The following is an 18,796-nucleotide window of genomic DNA, read 5'->3' on the forward strand; positions in this document are numbered from 1 at the left end:
TACGAATCCTGGCCCCTCCCACGAACAAATGCCTTGAATTTATTCGTTTTTGAGCTGGGCGCTTTCATTTTCCATTATCACTGAAAAACAAAAACGCCCAGCTCACAAATTGTCGAATAAAACATGGACGTCTATTTTTTTAGAAAATACGGTTCGGTCCGCCCCTTCACGGACCCGTTCTCGGAGATAAACGCCCATGGAGATAGACGTTTTCGTTCAATTATGCCCCTCATAGTAACATAGTAGATGACGGCAGAAAAAGACCTGCATGGTCCATCCAGTCTGCCCAACAAGATAAACTCATATGTGTATACCTCATATGTGCTAATTTTTGTGTATACCCTACTTTGATTTGTACCTGCCTTTTTCAGGGCACAGACCGTACAAGTCTGCCCAGCAGTATTTCCCGCCTCCCAACCACCAGTCCCGCCTCCCATCACCGGCTCTGGCACAGACCGTATAAGTCTGCCCTCCACTATCCTCGCCTCCCAACTACCAACCTCTCTTCCCCCACCTGCTCCGCCACCCAATTTTGGCTAAGCTTCTGAGGATCCATTCCTACTGCACAGGATTCCTTTATGCATATCCCACGCATGTTTGAATCCCATTACCGTTTTCATCTCCACCACCTCCCGTGGGAGGGCATTCCAAGCATCCACCACCCTCTCCGTGAAAAAATACTTCCTGCCCCCCTTCAATCTCATTTCATGTCCTCTCATTCTACCGCCTTCCCATCTCCGGAAAAGATTTTTTTGCGGATTAATACCTTTCAAGTATTTGAACGTCTGTATCATATCACCCCTGTTCCTCCTTTCCTCCAGGGTATACATGTTCAGGTCAGCAAGTCTCTGCTCATACGTCTTGGAACACAAATCCCATACCATTCTTGTAGCTTTTCTTTGCACCGCTTCCATTTTTTTAACATCCTTCGCAAGGTACGGCCTCCAAAACTGAACACAATACTCCAGGTGGGGCCTCACCAACGACTTGTACAGGGGCATCAACACTTCCTTTCTTCTGCTGATCACACCTCTCTCTATATAGCCTTGCAACCTTCTCGCTACAGCCACCGCCTTGTCACATTGTTTCGTCGCCTTCAGATCCTCGGATACTATCACCCCAAGATCCCTCTCCCCCTCAGTACCTATCAGACTCTCCCCGCCTAACACATAAGTCTCTCGTGGGTTTCTACTCCCTAAATGCATCACTTTGCATTTCTTCGCATTGAATTTTAATTGCCAAACCTTAGACCATTCTTCTAGCTTCCTCAGATCCCTTTTCATGCTTTCTACTCCCTCCCGGGTGTCCACTCTGTTGCAAATCTTAGTATCATCCGCAAATAGGCAAACTTTACCTTCTAACCCTTCGGCAATGTCACTCACAAATATATTGAACAGAATTGGCCCCAGCACCGATCCCTGAGGCACTCCACTACTCACCTTTCCCTCCTCCGAGCGAACTCCATTTACCACCACCCTCTGTCGTCAGAGTTGGGTCTAGGAAGAGCACTAGATGTGGTGTATTTAGATTTTAGCAAAGCCTTTGACACTGTTCCACATAGAGGCATATTTTCAAAGCACTTTGGGAGGCTAAGTTCCATAGGTTTCTATGGAACTTTGGGAGGCTAAGTGCTTTGAAAATATGCCTCCTAGACAACTAATAAATAAACTGAGTGCCCTTGGTTTGGGCCCTAAAGTGACTGACTGGGTTAGGAGCTGGTTGAGAGGGTAGTGGTAAATGGAGTTCATTCTGAGGAAAAGGATGTTATCAGTGGTGTGCCACAAGCTTCAGTTCTGGGACTGGCTCTTTAAAACATTTTTGTAAGCGATATTACTGAGGAACTGTCTGGTAAGGTTTGCCTCTTTGTGGATGATACCAAAATCTGCAGTAGGATAAACACCCCTGGTTGTGTGGATAACATGAGGAAGGACAGCGAAGCTAGAGGAATTATCTGGAATTTGGCAGCTCAGAATTAATGCTACAAATGCAGGGTCATACATTTGGGCTGCAAAAATCTGATGGAACAGTATAGTTTTCAGGGTGAAGAACCTTTGTGCATGAAAGAGGAATGGGACTTAGGTGTGATCGTAAGTGATGATCTTAAGGTAGCCAAACAGGTAGAAAAGGCGACAGCAAAAGCTAGAAGGATTCTTGGTGCATAGGGAGAAGAATGGCCAGTAGGAAAAAGGAGGTAATGATGCCCCTGTATAAGACTCTGGTGAGACCTTATTTAGAATATTGTGTACAATTCTGGAGACCACGCCTTCAAAAAGATATAAATAGGATGGAGTCGGTCCAGAGGGCAGCTACTAAAATGGTCAGTGGTCTTCATCATAAAGCGTATGGGGACAGACTTAAAAATCTCAATATGTATACTTTGGAAGAAAGGCAGGAAAGGGGAAATATGATAGGGACATTTAAATACCTATGTGGCATAAGTGCACAGGAGGTGAGTCCCTTTCAATTGAAAGGAAGCTCTGGAACAAGGGGGCATAGGATGAAGGTGAAAGGAGATAGACTCAGAAGTAACCTAAGGAAATACTTCTTCATGGAAAGGATGGTGAATTTATGGAACGGCCTCTCGGTGGAACTGAAGGAGAGCTTGGGACAAGTACATAAGATCTCTAACGGAGTGATAGAGTAGATGGAATGGATGGGCAGACTGGATAGGCCATATGGTCTTTATCTACCTATATTTTTCTATGTTTCTATGTAAACGTTGATGCCAAATTAGACCCTATTCTGTAATGTAATCTGGGCCCCCAGATGCCTTTATAGAATAACTATCTTAGCACACAGATTTTGGGCACCTAATTTTTAGCGCCCTTTATAGAATTGCCCTCTAGGTGTTTAAATATAGGTGCCTTCCTTAAGCCTGTGGTCTTCTTCTCCTGGCATGGGCAGCATAGGATGATGTAGCAGCTGCTCCCTAGAGGTGTAATCAGCCTGCTTTTTTTTCTCAGAAGCTACATTTTGGTTGACTACCTTCTGGAAGACCCTCTTGTGATGTTCTTGTGGACTCCCAGGAGTCCATTGACCCCAAGTTGTGAAACACTGGTGCAGAACTTGTGTTTTTCCTTCTCATGCATGATTGCATATTGACAGATATTAGCATCTTAACCAAACTTTAAGATCCATGTCAAGGCTGGGCATCAACGATGAATAAAGAAGTGAGGTGAACTCAAGGAGGAAATCATGAAGTCTTTAATGTAAACAGCATAAAAACAACCTGACACGGTCGTGTTTCGGCACAAAGGCCTGCCTCAGGGGTCAGGTGAATCTCTTGTGTTATGGCGGAAGTGCTTAAATCAAGAGTAAAGTCAAAGTTCTGGCTGTTGAACCTCTGTAAAATCCTCAGTGGAGAAGACCCTGAGCTGCAAAACACCGTCAGATGGTGATTTCCTCCTTGAGTTCACCTCACTTCTTTGTTCATCACTCACGTTTACATTAGGTCTTTTTTTCCTCCTCTTTTCCTGTTGGTTAAGCCTGGACATCAATCAGAATAAATTTTCACCAAGTCAGCTCATGAACTGTCCTAGTTTCACTTGGATTATTGGGGAAAAAAAATTCCCTCTTTTTACCTGTCTTTCTCTTCTCATCCACCCTGTCTATCTTGTATAGGGTTTGTCCATGCATGACTACAAGCGGATTACGCTTGCCATTAGATTTAGCAGTATAGACGATGCACCTCTAATCAAATTATAGCCCCGCCTAACTCTATGTATCTCCCCTTCAATCAGTTCAGAACGCTGCAGCATGTCTTATATTCCGCCAAAACCGATATACTCATATCACCCCTCTCCTCAAATCACTTCATTGGCTTCCGATCAGATACCGCATACAATTCAAGCTCCTCCTCCTTACCTACAAATGCACTCAGTCTGCGGCTCCTCACTACCTCTCCACCCTCATCTCCCCCTATGTTCCCGCCCGTAACCTCCGCTCACAGGACAAAGCCCTTCTCTCAGTACCCTTCTCCACCACTGCCAACTCCAGGCTCCGCTCATTCTGCCTTGCCTCACCCTATGCCTGGAACAATCTTCCTTTACCCATACGCCATGCCCCCTCCCTACCCATCTTCAAATCTCTGCTTAAAACTCACCTCTTCAATGCTGCCTTCGGCGCCTAACCGCTCGAGAAATATAAAATACCCCAATCTATCCACCCTATCAGATTAACTGTTCACTCGTCCTCTAGATTGTTCACTTGTCTTTAGATTGTTCTCTTGTCTTTTAGATTGTAAGCTCTTTGAGCAGGGACTGTCCTTCTATGTTTAAATTGTACAGCGCTGCGTAACCCTAGTAGCGCTTTAGAAATGCTATTTAGTAGTAGTAGTAAAATGCTTTGCTGAGGTCTCCTTATTTTTGCAGCCCATGACAATAAATATTCCTTAATAGCTAAGGAGCAAACATGATACCCTATTAAATCTGCTTCTGTCGTATCTGTGTTCCGCCATTGCAAATCGGGAGGGGGGAGAACAAACAATGTCACAGACAAAGAATGCATTGCACCCGGCAAAGAATTTGCCTTTTGAAATTGGAGAGACAGAGAGATAGATGGGAAGAATTCAGAAACTGTCTGGATCACCGAGGTGGAATGCATTTGCAGCACGGAGTGTCCTTCCCAGCATTATAAATCCATGGGTGGGCAGCCAAAGTAGCTCCAGCTTTGATTTGCTTTGTTGATCTGTTGCTTTCATTCATTAAACCTCCCAACCTCTTGGATGCTGGTATGTTATCTTCTGTTATAGACTGACAATATAAGCTGATAAGAAAAAAAATAAAGACCTTAAAAGCAGTGGGTAAACAAGTGGGTCAGGTCCCTGGTAGTTATAAGCCCCTGTAAAGAAGCCAGTCCCAGTTAGGACTTGTGTGACTGAGCTAATCAAACAGTATTACATAATTTTGTCTGGTTTTACAGGGTCAAATGGTACTGTGTTACAAAGACTCTTAACACACTTTGCTAATAGAAACCTTTAGTCTGAAGTGAAAAGAGAGATGCAGAGCTGAGATGTAAATATTAAAAAACCCAGCTTGAGTGGATGATGTAATCTGCTGTATCTACTCAGCCTGCAGGATGAATCTCTGGCTGCATTTTACTGGTGGAAATTTGACAGGCTAAACTTAGCCGGATACAGGTGAAAATCAGAACTAACCGACTAAAGGGCCCTTTTACTAAGCAGCGGTAACAAAAATGGCCTGCGGTAGTGTAGGCGCGTGTACTGGGCGTGCACCGGGCCAGTTTTAACCGCATCTACATAAAAGGGCTTTTTTTCTTCAATGGGACGGGAAAAGGGCCTGCGGTAAAAATAAAGCCCCAAATCGACCTGAGCCCTTAACGTCACCCATTGGTCTAGCAGTAAAGGCTCGTGCGCTAACGCACGCGACAACTGGTCGGCACATGCCAAGTGCCGATTGCCGCCGGAAATGGTGTGCGTAGGAGGAAAGAAATAATTCATCCAGGCGTAATGGGGGCATGTGCCAAATCTGAAATTACTGCCAGGAGGGCTGCATGCACGAAAAGCCTACTGCGGCTTAGTAAAAGAGCCCCTAGGCATCCATTACAAAAAAAAAGGAGCCCAGGATGCCTCGCCTCAGCTTCATTCCCGTCCAACTTCCCAGCTCTGTTTTTCTGAACAGATGTACTGATCCCTTCTCTCCCCTCAACTCAAAAATAAGCCCCCTCCCAACTTGCAGCATTAGGCCACAAATAAAATTATCGGGTCAAATCTCATAGGCCAGGGACGGATCGCAAGCTTGTGGGCCCTTGGATCAGCTAGCACATAGGGGCCCCCCCCCCTCCCTTTCCAAGTACATGGAAATATTTTTTTCACTCAACGAATAGTTAAGCTCTGGAACTCTTTGCCAGAGGATGTGGTAACAGTGGTTAGTGTATCTGGATTTAAAAAAGGTTTGGACAAATTCCTAGAGGAAAAGTCCCTAGTCTGCTGCTATTGAGACAGACACGGGGAAGCAACTGCTTGCCCCAGGATTGGTAGTATGGAATGTTGCTACTCTTTCTGCATGGAATCTTGTCACTCTTTAGGATTCCGGAATCTTGCTATTCTTTGAAGTTCTACATGGAATGTTGCTATTCTTTGAGATTCTACATGGAATCTTGTCACTCTATAGGATTCCAGAATCTTGCTATTCTTTGGAGTTCTACATGGAATGTTGCTATTCTTTGAGGTTTCAGTAGATTTGTCACGTTCCTGAAATACACAACGACTGGACTGTACAGTCAGTCCACAAAGTCTGCCTTGATTATGAGAAGGGCCCCTAGACCTTTGGGCCCAGTAGGCCTGTGCAGAGATCCATCCCTCTTATAACCCACAAATTCAAGAAGGGAAAAATATTGAAGAAAGTAAATCCTTCTCCAGTAAAACTTAAAAATTATAACAATAGTGAAAGAAAGACAGAAGCAATCATAGTACCAATTGCTAATCCCACCCAGCTAGCTACAAATCAGCCTTTTGACTCTGCACCCTCAGTTTTACTCTGAAGAAACCCTTTTAAGTGATCAAGTTCTCAAAAGCCATATCTTATCCCTTAGAACGGAATCACATTTGAAAAGTGTGAGTGTTGGTCCAGAGCACTGAGTGGCCCTCAACCCTTCGATGGGTGTCTGGTGTGCTGGGGGTGGGTTAGGGCAGCGGTGGGCCTAGCAAGAATTAGAAGAATGCTGTTGAGTGGGTAATGGGGGTGGGAGAGATTGAAGGTCAGATGGGGGTGGGATTGGCTAAGGAAGGCAGGTTTGGGATTGGGTGGCAAGCACTGTTTTGTTTTAAAAGGGATGTGGCAGGAAGTTTGGAGTCTGTAGTTGGTGGATACCAGCCTTAAGGTGGAGCAGTTTAAAATAAAGAATCGGGATGCCTCTGAGGCCCAGGCTTTCTTCCTGTTTCTCAGGGATGGTTTACTACCTCTTCTCTACCAATTGCTGTCATCAGTTCCCGACCTGCACATATGGCATCCGGAGGGGAGTCCCAGATGGAGACAGAGGAGGCGGCTTTGCCCTGGACTGAAATCTCTCTTACCACAGGTGATTTCTTTGAGGAGGAAGGACTGAGTCCTGAGCGAGTGATCACTTGGGGGGAGGGGAGTCAGAGAAAGAACATTTGATCTTGACTTGATAGCCTTCCCAGTGGAAAGCCCGCAGATGTATTGAATCTTGGTGGGATGAGGTAGAATTGTGTATCTAGATGAGGTTGATATTGTGTATCTAGATTTTCAGAAGGCGTTTGAGATGGTCCCTCATGAAAGACTACAGGGGAAATTAGAGGGACATGGGATCGGAGGTAGTGTCTTACTGTGGATTAAAAACTGGTTGAAAGATAGGAAACAGAGAGTAGGATTAAAAGGTCAATATTCGCAATGGAGAAGGGTAGTTAGCGGGGTCCCCCAGGGATCGGTGCTGGAACCTCTGCTTTTTAACATATTCATAAATTACCTAGAGATGGGGGTAACTAGTGAGGTAATCAAATTTGCCGATGACACAAAGTTATTCAAAGTAGTCAAATCGCGGGAAGATTGTGAAAAACTACAAGAGGACCTTACGAGACTGGAAGACTGAGCGTCTAAATGGCAGATGACGTTTAATGTGAACAAGTGCAAAGTGATGCATGTGGGAAAGAGGAACCCGAATTATAGCTACGTCATGCAAGGTTCCACATTAGGAGTCACAGACCAAGAAAGGGATCTAGGTGTCATCATTGATGATACATTGAAAACTTCCGCTGAATGTGCTGCTGCGGCTAGGAAAGCAAATAGAATGTTGGGTATCATTAGGAAAGGGATTGAAAACAAAAATGAGGATATTATTCTGCCGTTGTATCGCTCCATGGTGCGACCACACCTCGAGCATTGTGTTCAATTCTGGTTGCCGCACCTCAAAAAAGACATAGTGGAATTAGAAAAGGTGCCGAAAAGGGCGACAAAGATGATACAGGGGATGGGACGACTTCCCTATCAGTATAGGCTGAAGAGGCTGGGGCTCTTCAGCCTGGAGAAAAGGCGGCTGAGGGGAGATATGATAGAGGTCTATAAGATAATGAGTGGAATGGAACGGGTCGATGTGGAGTGTCTGTTTACGCTTTCCAAAAATACTAGGACAAGGGGGCATGTGATGAAGCTGCAGTGTGGTAAATTTAAAACGAATCGGAGGAAATTTTTCTTCACTCAACGCGTAGTTAAACTCTGGAATTCGCTGCCGGAAAAGGTGGTTAAGGCGGTTAACTAAGCAGACTTTAAAAAAGGGTCGGACGGCTTCCTGGAGGAAAAAGCCATAGAATGTTATTGAATGGATGAGGGAATAATACAGTATTTCTAGGATGGGCGGGACAATTTGCTTGTTCTTTTGGCCGCTGTCGGTGACAGGGTGCTGGGCTCGATGGACCCTTGGTCTGTCCCAGCATGGTGATGCTTATGTACTTAAGAATTTGCAGGACCAGGTCATAGTGCAATGAACTCAGACTGGGTGGAGCATTCTGAGCCAACTAGGGAGTTACGGAGGGGGGGTGTTCTCTGGTTGCTTTGTTTAGCATTTTTCCTGGCACCTATGGCTTGGCTTCACCCCGGCACTTTGGCCCAGGCTGGGGTTCTGGCTTCTATGGGCCATCACCTCACTTTTGGCCCCTTTTCCAGTGTCCTGGTGATTATTGGAGGTTGGGGGACAGAGGTGATTACGGATGGGAAAGGAGTGGTGACGTTCATAAAGGACAGGAACCCAGTGGTTTGGAAGACAGGCGAAGGGGTTTCTTAATGAACTAATTTACATCAGAAGTCTGCGTTCAAGCGACCCTGTACCAACATGGAGCCTTTGAGTGGAGATGGGAGCAACATTAGCCAGTCCATTCTGCCAGCTTACATCAAATTGGAGGAAGAAGCAGGGTAAGGTTTTCGACTTCAGCCTCTGAGGAGAGGTGGCCGACCATACCCTCTAGTGGTTTGGGCCAGCAGCAGGACAAGGGGTCAAAGCAGAGTGCAGCTGAGGATCAGACTACTGGAAAAAAAGGAGAAAAGGAAAGAGTAAAAGAAGACTTCCTGTTCTTCCTCCTCTAATAGTTGTTCCAGTGATTGTTCTCCTGAATGGGTGGGTAGTAAGGATAGTTTTGACAGGGACAGAGGCATTCCTGCATTGTTGCGCTCACAGACATGTGGGAAAAGGTACCTTAGAGGCAGATGCACCAAAGCTTAATGAGCCTTTAACGACCCTCCAACGAGAAAATGTTGAGCCGTTGCATGCATCAAAGGGTTTTTACCGAGGAAGCCAGCAGCTAACGAAAACGGAGTGCAGATGAGCAATTAGTGTAAAAACCCCATTGAAACGAGATGCAGTAACCTTTTCCGATTGCCTTTACGCAGGAAAAAGGCAGGAAATCTAACGAGAGGTCTGGACCTCTCGTTAGGACAGCTCTGTGCCAGGAAAAATCGTAAAGTGAAAAAATAAACAAACTTTGAGCCAATCCCAGCGCATTAGCAGAGCTAAAAGCGCTGTGATTGGTCAAAAGGACGTTGCATTACATATGTCCAAAAGAGCTGTGTTTGAGCTGTAAGAAAAAGTGTCAGAAAACACATCAAATAAAAAAAAATAAAAAAAGGATCGGGAGGGGGCAAGGGCGCTCATCAGGAGCGTCCTGTATGGACGGCCATGCCCCCCCCGCTGCTCCCCACTGTCCGCCACTTCCCCCCCCCCCCCCACACACACACCAGAAAGCGAAATTCTAGCAGCCCCGGTCCCCCTCCCTTCCTGTTCTTCTGTTTTGCAAAAGCTAACTCCGCCTCCCGTCATTCTTCCGCCCCGTGCCCCGCCCCCGCTGCCCCCCCTGAGGTCGACTATGCCGCTCCCCCCCTCCACCGAGACCCCCCTCCCTATTACCGACCCGAACAGCGCCTCTCACCTCTTTCTGAAGCGCTGCACGGGCAGGAAGATCTGTTGTGTTGGTTGCAGAGTCTCCATGACGTCTCTTCTTCCCTGGCCTAGGCCCGCCTCCTTCTGACGTAGGTTACTTAAGGTGGAGGGGGTGAGCGGCGTAGTCGACCTCAGGGGGGACAGCGGGGGCGGGGCACGGGGCGGAAGAATGACGGGAGGCGGAGTTAGCTTTTGCAAAACAGAAGAACAGGAAGGGAGGGGGACCGGGGCTGCTAGAATTTTGCTTTTTCGTGGGGGGGGGGGGGGGCAAGGCCGTCCATACAGGATGCTCCGGACGAGCGCCCTTGCCCCCTCCTCATCCTTTGTTTTTGGATTTTGCTGACCGTGTAGCCACGACGTGTATGTGTTGTGGCTTTTTTTTTTTTTTTTTTTGACGTTTGCAGCATGCGCAGAGCAGCCAGCAAAACGCTGGCTAAATTAAATCCAGATATCCAACACCAGTAACTGGATGGTGTCTGATGCTGAATATCTAAATTCAGTGGTAACTGCTGGCATTATCCATATATCAGTGATAACTCACTCTGATATCCAGATTGCTAACTGGGTAATTAGAATAGCTTGATTTGATAAGAATGGTTCTACTAATACGAATAATGTAGCACTCACAAAAAGATGAAATTGGTAATAGAAATAAGTGCAGAACTGTGATCTCGAAATCTGCTCATAGTTCTTTTAGGGTCATTTCCCCTTGTATTTCCTCTTCCTTTTTTTTTTTTTTAGCACAAGGGCATGTGCCTACTCAGAAAGGATATTGTCACGGAAGGGAGAAGTTCTCAACCAGAGGAAAACGCCTGGATTAACTTGGGATTCTGAATATGGTCCAGTGCTGTTCCAAAATGTTTCTTTGCCGGCACAAGTGACTTGTGTTGTACGATCAGACTTTTATCATCTGCGTGTGTTGAGTAATATCAAATCTATGTTGCTGCTGAGTTATAGTAGTTCAAAGTCTGGTTTTCTTTGAGCTGGATTATTGCACTTGTGACCTGGATGACCACTGTTGGAAACAGGATACTGGGCTAGATGGACCATTGGTCTGACCCAGTATAGCTATTATGTTCTTAACATCACCTAACATTATATATAGGGGCATTTTCGATATAACATGTTTAAAATCTGAATAGGAAAGAAGGTCATTTTCAAAAACGAAACGTCTTTTTTTTTTTTTTTTTTAATACTGTTTTGAACAAGGTTTTATAGTAACATAGTAACATAGTAGATGACGGCAGAAAAAAAGACCTGCACAGTCCATCCAGTCTGCCCAACAAGATAACTCATATTTGCTGCTTTTTGTGTATACCCTACTTTGATTTGTACCTGTGCTGTTCAGGGCACAGACCGTATAAGTCTGCCCAGCACTATCCCCGCCTCCCAACCACCTGCCCCTACTCCCAACCACCGGCTCTGGCACAGACCGTATAAGTCTGCCCAGCACTATTCTCACCTCCCAACCACCGGCTCTGGCACAGGCACAGACCGTAAAATTCTGTCCAGCACTATCCCCGCCTCCCAACCACCAGTCCCGCTTCCCACCACCAGCTCTGGCACAGACCGTATAAGTCTGCCCAGCCCTATCCCCGCCTCCCAACCACCAGCCCCGCCTCCCGATCTTGACTAAGCTCCTGAGGATCCATTCCTTATGATTTGGATGTTTTGTTTTTTGGTCCATTTTTGAAAAAAAAAAAAGCCAAGTGCAAAATGCACAAAATCAGGCCATTGGGATGTAGGAGGAGCCAGCATTTTTAGTAGTCTGGTCCCCCAGACATCCCAGGAGGTACTGCAGTGGACTTCATAAAATGCTTCTAGGTACACATCTCACCACTGCTCCCTTATCTTGTCTACTGAGCCCCCCCCCCCCCCAGCACCACCACCAAAACCCACTACCCCTAACTGTACACCACTAAATAAGCCCTTATGGGTGAAGGGGGCACCTATATGTGGATACAGTGGGTTTTTGGTGAGTTTTGGAGGGCTCACAGTTTCCACCACAAGTATAACAGGTAGTGGGAGGGATGGGCCTGGGTCCACCTGCCTGCAGTGCACTCCACCCACCACTAGACTACTCCAGGGACCAGAGTATAATATTTGAAGCTGGCATACAGGCTGGTAAGTAATGTTTTTAATCACATTTTGGGGGGGGGGGGGGGGGTTGGGAGGGGGTTAGTGACCACTGGGAGAGTAAGAGGAGGTCACCCCTGATTCTTTCCAGTGATCATCTGGTCGTTTAGGGCACTTTTTTGTGCTTTATTCGTTAGAAAAACAGGTCTGGCTCATAACAACGTAGTTTTAGTCCCGGTCAATTTTGTTTTGTTCTGTTATGGCTTAAAAATGTCCACGTGTTAGGAACACTCACTTCCTGCCCTTAACACGCCCCTAACACCCCCACCTTGTGATTTGAATGCACTTTTGACAGACTTCACAGAAAAAGGTCTAAAACTTGTTGTTTTTTTTGTGAGAAAAACAACCAAATGCAGATTTATGCCACTTTTTTAGACATATTTCTCGATTGAAAATTAGCTCCACTAAAAATTCTATGTTGGCTGTTATTAAAGACAATACCATACAAAGGAAGAAAATTGACTATATAGAGAACCAACTGAGGAGGAACAATCTTCGTTTTTTGAACTTTCCCAAGTCTCCTTTGACTCCAGCCAAAGAAATGTTAAAAAGATATTTTGTTGAAGTTCTGGGGTTACCCTCAGAAGCTTTTCCCCCTCTGACTAGGGTAATATATATTTCGGGTGCTGGAGTTTCTAATTTACAACCTCCCCAGACTGATTTAGATTTAACACAATTTTTGGAGAATTCAGTGGAGGTTATCACGGAAAGGACAACGCTGCTAGTGTCTTTTGCATTAGAATTGGACCGAAACAATATATTTAGACTTTTTTTTCGTCATATCTCTACACCTTTTCTTGGTTCAAAAATTCAAGTTTTTCCTGATTTTTCTCGAGAGACACAAAAAAGAAGAAAAGAATTTTTATTATTGAAAGCAAGGGTCCTCCAATTAGGTGGGACCTTTATACTTAAATTTCCTTGTAAATGTTATGTCTCTTTAGAATCCACAAATTATATTTTTTTTGAACCAGGGAAATTATTGGAACTTATAGTTAGTAAAGAGTGATGTGCTGTTAGCCTTGAATTGTACGCATTATCGGCTGCCCCGTTTTGGATTCTTGCCCTTCCCTTTGCAATAGAATGTGATAACAAACTGTTTTAGTTTTGTTAATTTAAGTACCTTGTTCTTGGATCACATTATGTGGACTAATATAATTGACATTTTGCCTGAATTTTTATTTCCAATAGAATGTATGTTTCTTTAATCTCATCTTATGTTTTGTTTTACATAAATGTAAGGAAAATTTAATAAATAAAAAAAAAAAAAAAAAAAAAAAAAATTAGCTCCATACGTTACTTAAATTCTGCATAAAAGCCTATACAATTCTATGTGGATCGCAGTGAACCAAAGAACTAGGTCAGTCCTAGGAAACAATAATTTCACAGGGCATAATCAGTCAACATTCTTATACTAATAATTACTAAAAAGGAACATTTTAAGTGTTTTTCCAAATCATAAATAATTTCTCATTGTTCTTACTTGAGTAGGTAATGAGTTACATATTAGAGGGGCTTGGTATAAAAAATAAAAAAGAGGAAGTCAGTTGTTTACGATTTAACATTACTTACACTTGAAAAATGGATTATGAAACAATCGTGAAATGAGCTAGAATGGAGTTGAGAAGTGGCCTAGTGGTTAGTACAGCGGACTTTGATCCTGGGGAAGTGGGTTTGGTTCCCAGTCAGTGGCGTTCTGTGGTTCACTGCCACCCTGGGCAGATCGCTGCTGCGCGCACCCCCCCCCCCCCCCAGCTGCAGGGCAACATGGCACCCCTCCCCCCCCAGCGTAACACAGCACCCCCCCCCTCGACCCAGTCTCCACCTGTCTACCAGCTCCGTCCACCTGGCGCCTTGTGCAACTCTGCACTGCTGTAAAAGAAGAAAATCGCCTCGTCGGCCCTTCCCTCACTGTGTCCCGCCCTCTGATGTAACATCATATTTCCTCGAGGGTGGGACAGAGTGAGGGAAGGGCCAACGAGGCGATTTTCTTCTCTTACAGCAGCGCAGACGCGAGGCGCCGTACCACACAGCTGCCGGGTGGATGGAGCTGGTAGGGACTACCCAGCAGAGCACCCCCCCCACGCGTTGACACCCGGGGCGGACCACCCCCACCGCCCCACCCTTGGTACGCCACTGTTCCCAGTGCAGCTCCTTGTGACTCTGGGCAAGTCACTTAACCCTCCATTGCCCCTGGTACAAATAAGTTCCTGTATATACTATATAAACCACTTTGTAGTCATAAAAAACACAGAAAGGCAGTATATCAAGCCCCATTCCCTTTTCCTTACCCTACAAGCACAGAATCTTGTTACTCTGAGATTCTACATAGACTGTTGCTAGTGGAAGAGTAGCCTAGTGGTTAGTGCAGCAGACCTTTATCCTGGGGAACTGGGTTTGATTCCCACTGCAGCTCCTTGTGACTCTGGGCAACTCACTTAACCCTCCATTGCCCCAAGTACAAATAAGTAGCTGTATATACATAAACCACTTTAAATGTATAAGTCTGCCCAGCACTATCCCCGCCTCCCACCACCGGCTCTGGCACAGACCGTATAAGTCTGCCCAGCACTATCCCTGCCTCCCAACCTCCAATCCCGCCTCCCACCACTGGCTCTGGCACAGACCGTATAAGTCTGCCCCGCACTATCCCCGCCTCCCAACCTCCAGCCCCGCCTCCCACTACCAGCTCTGCTATCCAATCTCAGTTAAGCTCCTGAGGATCCATTCTTTCTGAACAGGATTCCTTTATGTTTATCCCACGCATGTTTGAATTCCGTTACCGTTTTCATCTCCACCACCTCCCGCGGGAGGGCATTCCAAGCATCCACTACTCTCTCCGTGAAGAAATACTTCCTGACATTTTTCTTGAGTCTGCCCCCCTTCAATCTCATTTCATGTCCTCTCGTTCTACCGCCTTCGTATCTCCGGAAAAGGTCTGTGCCAGAGCCGGTGGTGGGAGGCGGGGATAGTGCTGGGCAGACTTATACGGTCTGTGCCCTGAAGAGCATAGGTACAAATCAAAGTAGGGTATACACAAAAAGTAGCACACATGAGTTGTCTTGTTGGGCAGACTGGATGGACCGTGCAGGTCTTTTTCTGCCGTCATCTACTATGTTACTATGTAAATGTAGTTGCAAAAACCACAGAAGTCAGTACATCATCTCATTTTCCCTTCCCTTACCATTGGCAACTATATAAATGTTAACATATATAAGGGAGTCTAACCATGTAGAATTTTAAAGATTAAAGTACAGGCTTTGAATTGTACTTGAGCAACCAATGAAGTAAAAAAAATATATGGAGTAATTTTGTCAATTTTGTGAATTGAGGCTATCGGTCTAACAGCAGTGTGTTCAATTGTCTGTAATGTCTTATATTTGTGTTTAACACAAACTGCTGTAAGGCAATACAAGTGGTACACAATGCAGCGGTGCGATTGGTAGTGGGGTTGATTCGTTATACACCAGAGAAAGGAGTAGTGTGGTCAGCAGAACTTTTCCGTAAAGAAAACAGCTGCACGAGGAATCTTTCTTCCCGAGATCCATTTTCTGTAACTTGGTACAATCAATGGTGCTGAGTCATTTAGACTACTGCAATGCACTATACGCCGGTTGCAAATAACAAATTATCAAGAAACTTCAAACAGCCCAGAATACCGCAGCCAGACTCATATTTGGCAAATCAAAATATGAAAGTGCGAGACCCCTACGAGAAAGACTGCACTGGCTCCCACTTAAAGAACTTATCGCATTTAAGATCTGCATGATTGTCCACAAAATCATCCACGGAGATGCCCCGAGCTACATGCAAGACCCCGTGGACCTACCTCCTAGAAATGCTAACAGATCAGCCGGCAAATTCCTCAATCTACATTTCCCCAACTGCAAAGGATTAAAATACAAACTTACACATGCGACTAGCTTCTCCTACATGAGCACGCAGTTATGGAATGCACTGCCAACTGATCTGAAAATTATAAACGACATAACTAGCTTTCGTAAATCTCTGAAAACCCACTTCTTCAACAAGGCCTACAATGGGAATCCATAGCTTAATTATAACACCTCACCACCTTACCCTATTCTATTAACTATCTTTCTATAACTCTGTTTAGATCTTTTTCCTCATCCGTGAATCTGTTATAACACCAATTGTACCTAGCTCCTGGAATAGCGATGCCATAACAGGTTTTTGTAAGCCACATTGAGCCTGCAAATAGGTGGGAAAATGTGGGATACAAGTGCAATAAATAAAAAAATAATAATCTAAAGGATAAAATCTTTATTCTTCAGAACCCAACACAGCGTTGTGTTTCGGCATAAAGCCTACATCAGGGGTCTGTACTTGGAATCACTGAAGGATATATTGCGATGGAATCGCTGGAAAATCGTCTTGAAAAAGTTGTAATCTTGGAACATAGGGTCAGGCGTGTAAACGCGCAAATACAGCATATCAAGACGTTTTTCCAGCGATTCCATTGCAATATATCCTTCAGTGATTCCAAGTACAGACCCCTGATGTAGGCTTTATGCTGAAACACAGCGCTGTGTCGGGTCCTTTCTCTGGTATTTACTGATGTAGTGGCATACGGTCCTCCGCTTTTGTGGTATTTCCCCATTCATTCGCAATAAAGGGGATGAGATGACTTCCCTATGAGGAAAGGCTAAAGCGGCTAGGGCTCTTCAGCTTGGAGAAAAGGCGGCTGAGGGGAGATATGATAGAGGTCTATAAAATAATGAGTGGAGTTGAACGGGTAGATGTAAAGCGTCTGTTCACACTTTCCAAAAATACTAGGACTAGGGGGCATGCGATGAAGCTACAATGTAGTAAATTTAAAACGAATCGGAGAAAAATTTTCTTCACTCAACGTGTAATTAAACTCTGGAATTCGTTGCCAGAGAATGTGGTAAAGGCGGTTAGCTTAACGGAGTTTTAAAAAGGTTTGGACGGCTTCCTAAAGGAAACATCCATAGACCGTTATTAAATGGACTTGGGGAAAATCCACTATTTCTGGGATAAGCAGTATAAAATGTTTTGTACATTTTTTGGATCTTGCCGGGTATTTGTGACCTGGATTGGCCACTGTTGGAAACAGGATGCTGGGCTCGATGGACCTTTGGTCTTTCCCAGTATGGCAATACTTATGTACTTATATTATATCTGCCTCCCTATTTATTACAGGATAAGGTTCAAACTGTTGGTCCTCATTTATAAAACCATTGGTAGTCTGACTTCACTATATATGGTTCAAACCTTGGATGTTTATCAACCAGTTCGGCACTGAGATCAACTTGTGATACCTCCTTTACGGAGACATTATTCTGATATGAAGGAAGGGACTTTCTCTACTGCTGGTCCTTTACTTATGGACCAGGTCACCAGTGAATTTGCAAATGGTTACAGACTTTTCTTGGTTGAAAAAGCAATTGAAACCATATATGTTCTTGTTCGCATTCTCATGTTGAGATGGTACAGTAGACACTGTGATGTCTGTAGTATGAAAGGCTGTTTGTTATACTACTACTACTTATCACTTCTATAGCGCTACAAGGCATACGCAGCGCTGTACACCATACATGAAAAGACAGTCCCTGCTCAAAGAGCTCACAATCTAAATATGGAATGTTGCTAGTGGAATAGCAACATTCCATGTAGAATCTCAAAGAGTAGCAACAGAATCTCCAATAGTAGCAACATTCCATGTAGAATCTCAAGTAATAGCAACCAGGGGCGTATCTGGACTCTGGCAGTAGGGGGGCCAGGGCCAGAGGGAGGGGGCACATTTAGCCCCCCCCCCCGCCATTGCCAGAGCCCCCCCTGCCACCGACTCCCCCCCCCCCGCCATTGCCAGAGCCCCCCCCCTGCCACCAACGACTCTCTCCACCTCCTCTCCCGCCGCCAACCCTCCTCCGCTGACGCTGTTTACCTTTGCTGGCGGGGACCCCAACCCCCGCCAGCCGAGGTCCGCTTCCGCCTGCTTTTAAAAATAATTCTTCAGCTGGCGGGGGACCCCAACCCCCGCCAGCCGCCGAGGTCTTCAAAGTTCTTGTTCGTCGTCCTCCTCCGTGGCCATGCTGTACGCTGCTGATTTGGAGTCTGTCTGACATCGCACCACGTTGTACGCGCGTACAACGTGGTGCGACGTCAGACAGACTCCGAATCAACAGGGTACAGCATGGCCTCGGAGGACGACGAACAAGAACTTTGAAGACCTCGGCGGCTGGCGGGGGTTGGGGTCCCCTGCCAGCAAAGGTAAACAACATTAGTGGGGGAGGGTTGGCGGTGGGAGGGGGGCCAGGGAGAAATCTGCGGGGGCCCAGGCCCCTGTGGCCCCACGCAGATACGCCCCTGATAGCAACATTCCAGAATCTCAAATAGTAACAGCATCCCACGTTCCACTGCACTAACCACTAGGCTACTCTTCCACTAGCAACATTCCATCTAGAAGCCTGCCCTTGCAGATCAGCAAGGCAGCCGCGCAGGCTTCTGTTTCTGTGAGTCTGACGTCCTGCACGTACGTGCAGGACGTCAGACTCACAGAAGCAGAAGCCTGCGCGGCCACATTGGTGATCTGCAAGGGCAGGCTTCTACATTACTACTACTACTTATCACTTCTATAGCGCTACAAGGCATACACAGCACTGTACACCATACATGAAAAGACAGTCCCTGCTCAAAGAGCTCACAATCTAAATAGGACAGACAAACAGACAGAACAACTGAGAGGTAAGGGAATTAAAGAGGTGGGGATAAA

The sequence above is a fragment of the Microcaecilia unicolor genome, chromosome 2 (genome assembly GCF_901765095.1).
Source record: "Microcaecilia unicolor chromosome 2, aMicUni1.1, whole genome shotgun sequence".
NCBI classification, from domain to species: domain Eukaryota; kingdom Metazoa; phylum Chordata; class Amphibia; order Gymnophiona; family Siphonopidae; genus Microcaecilia; species Microcaecilia unicolor.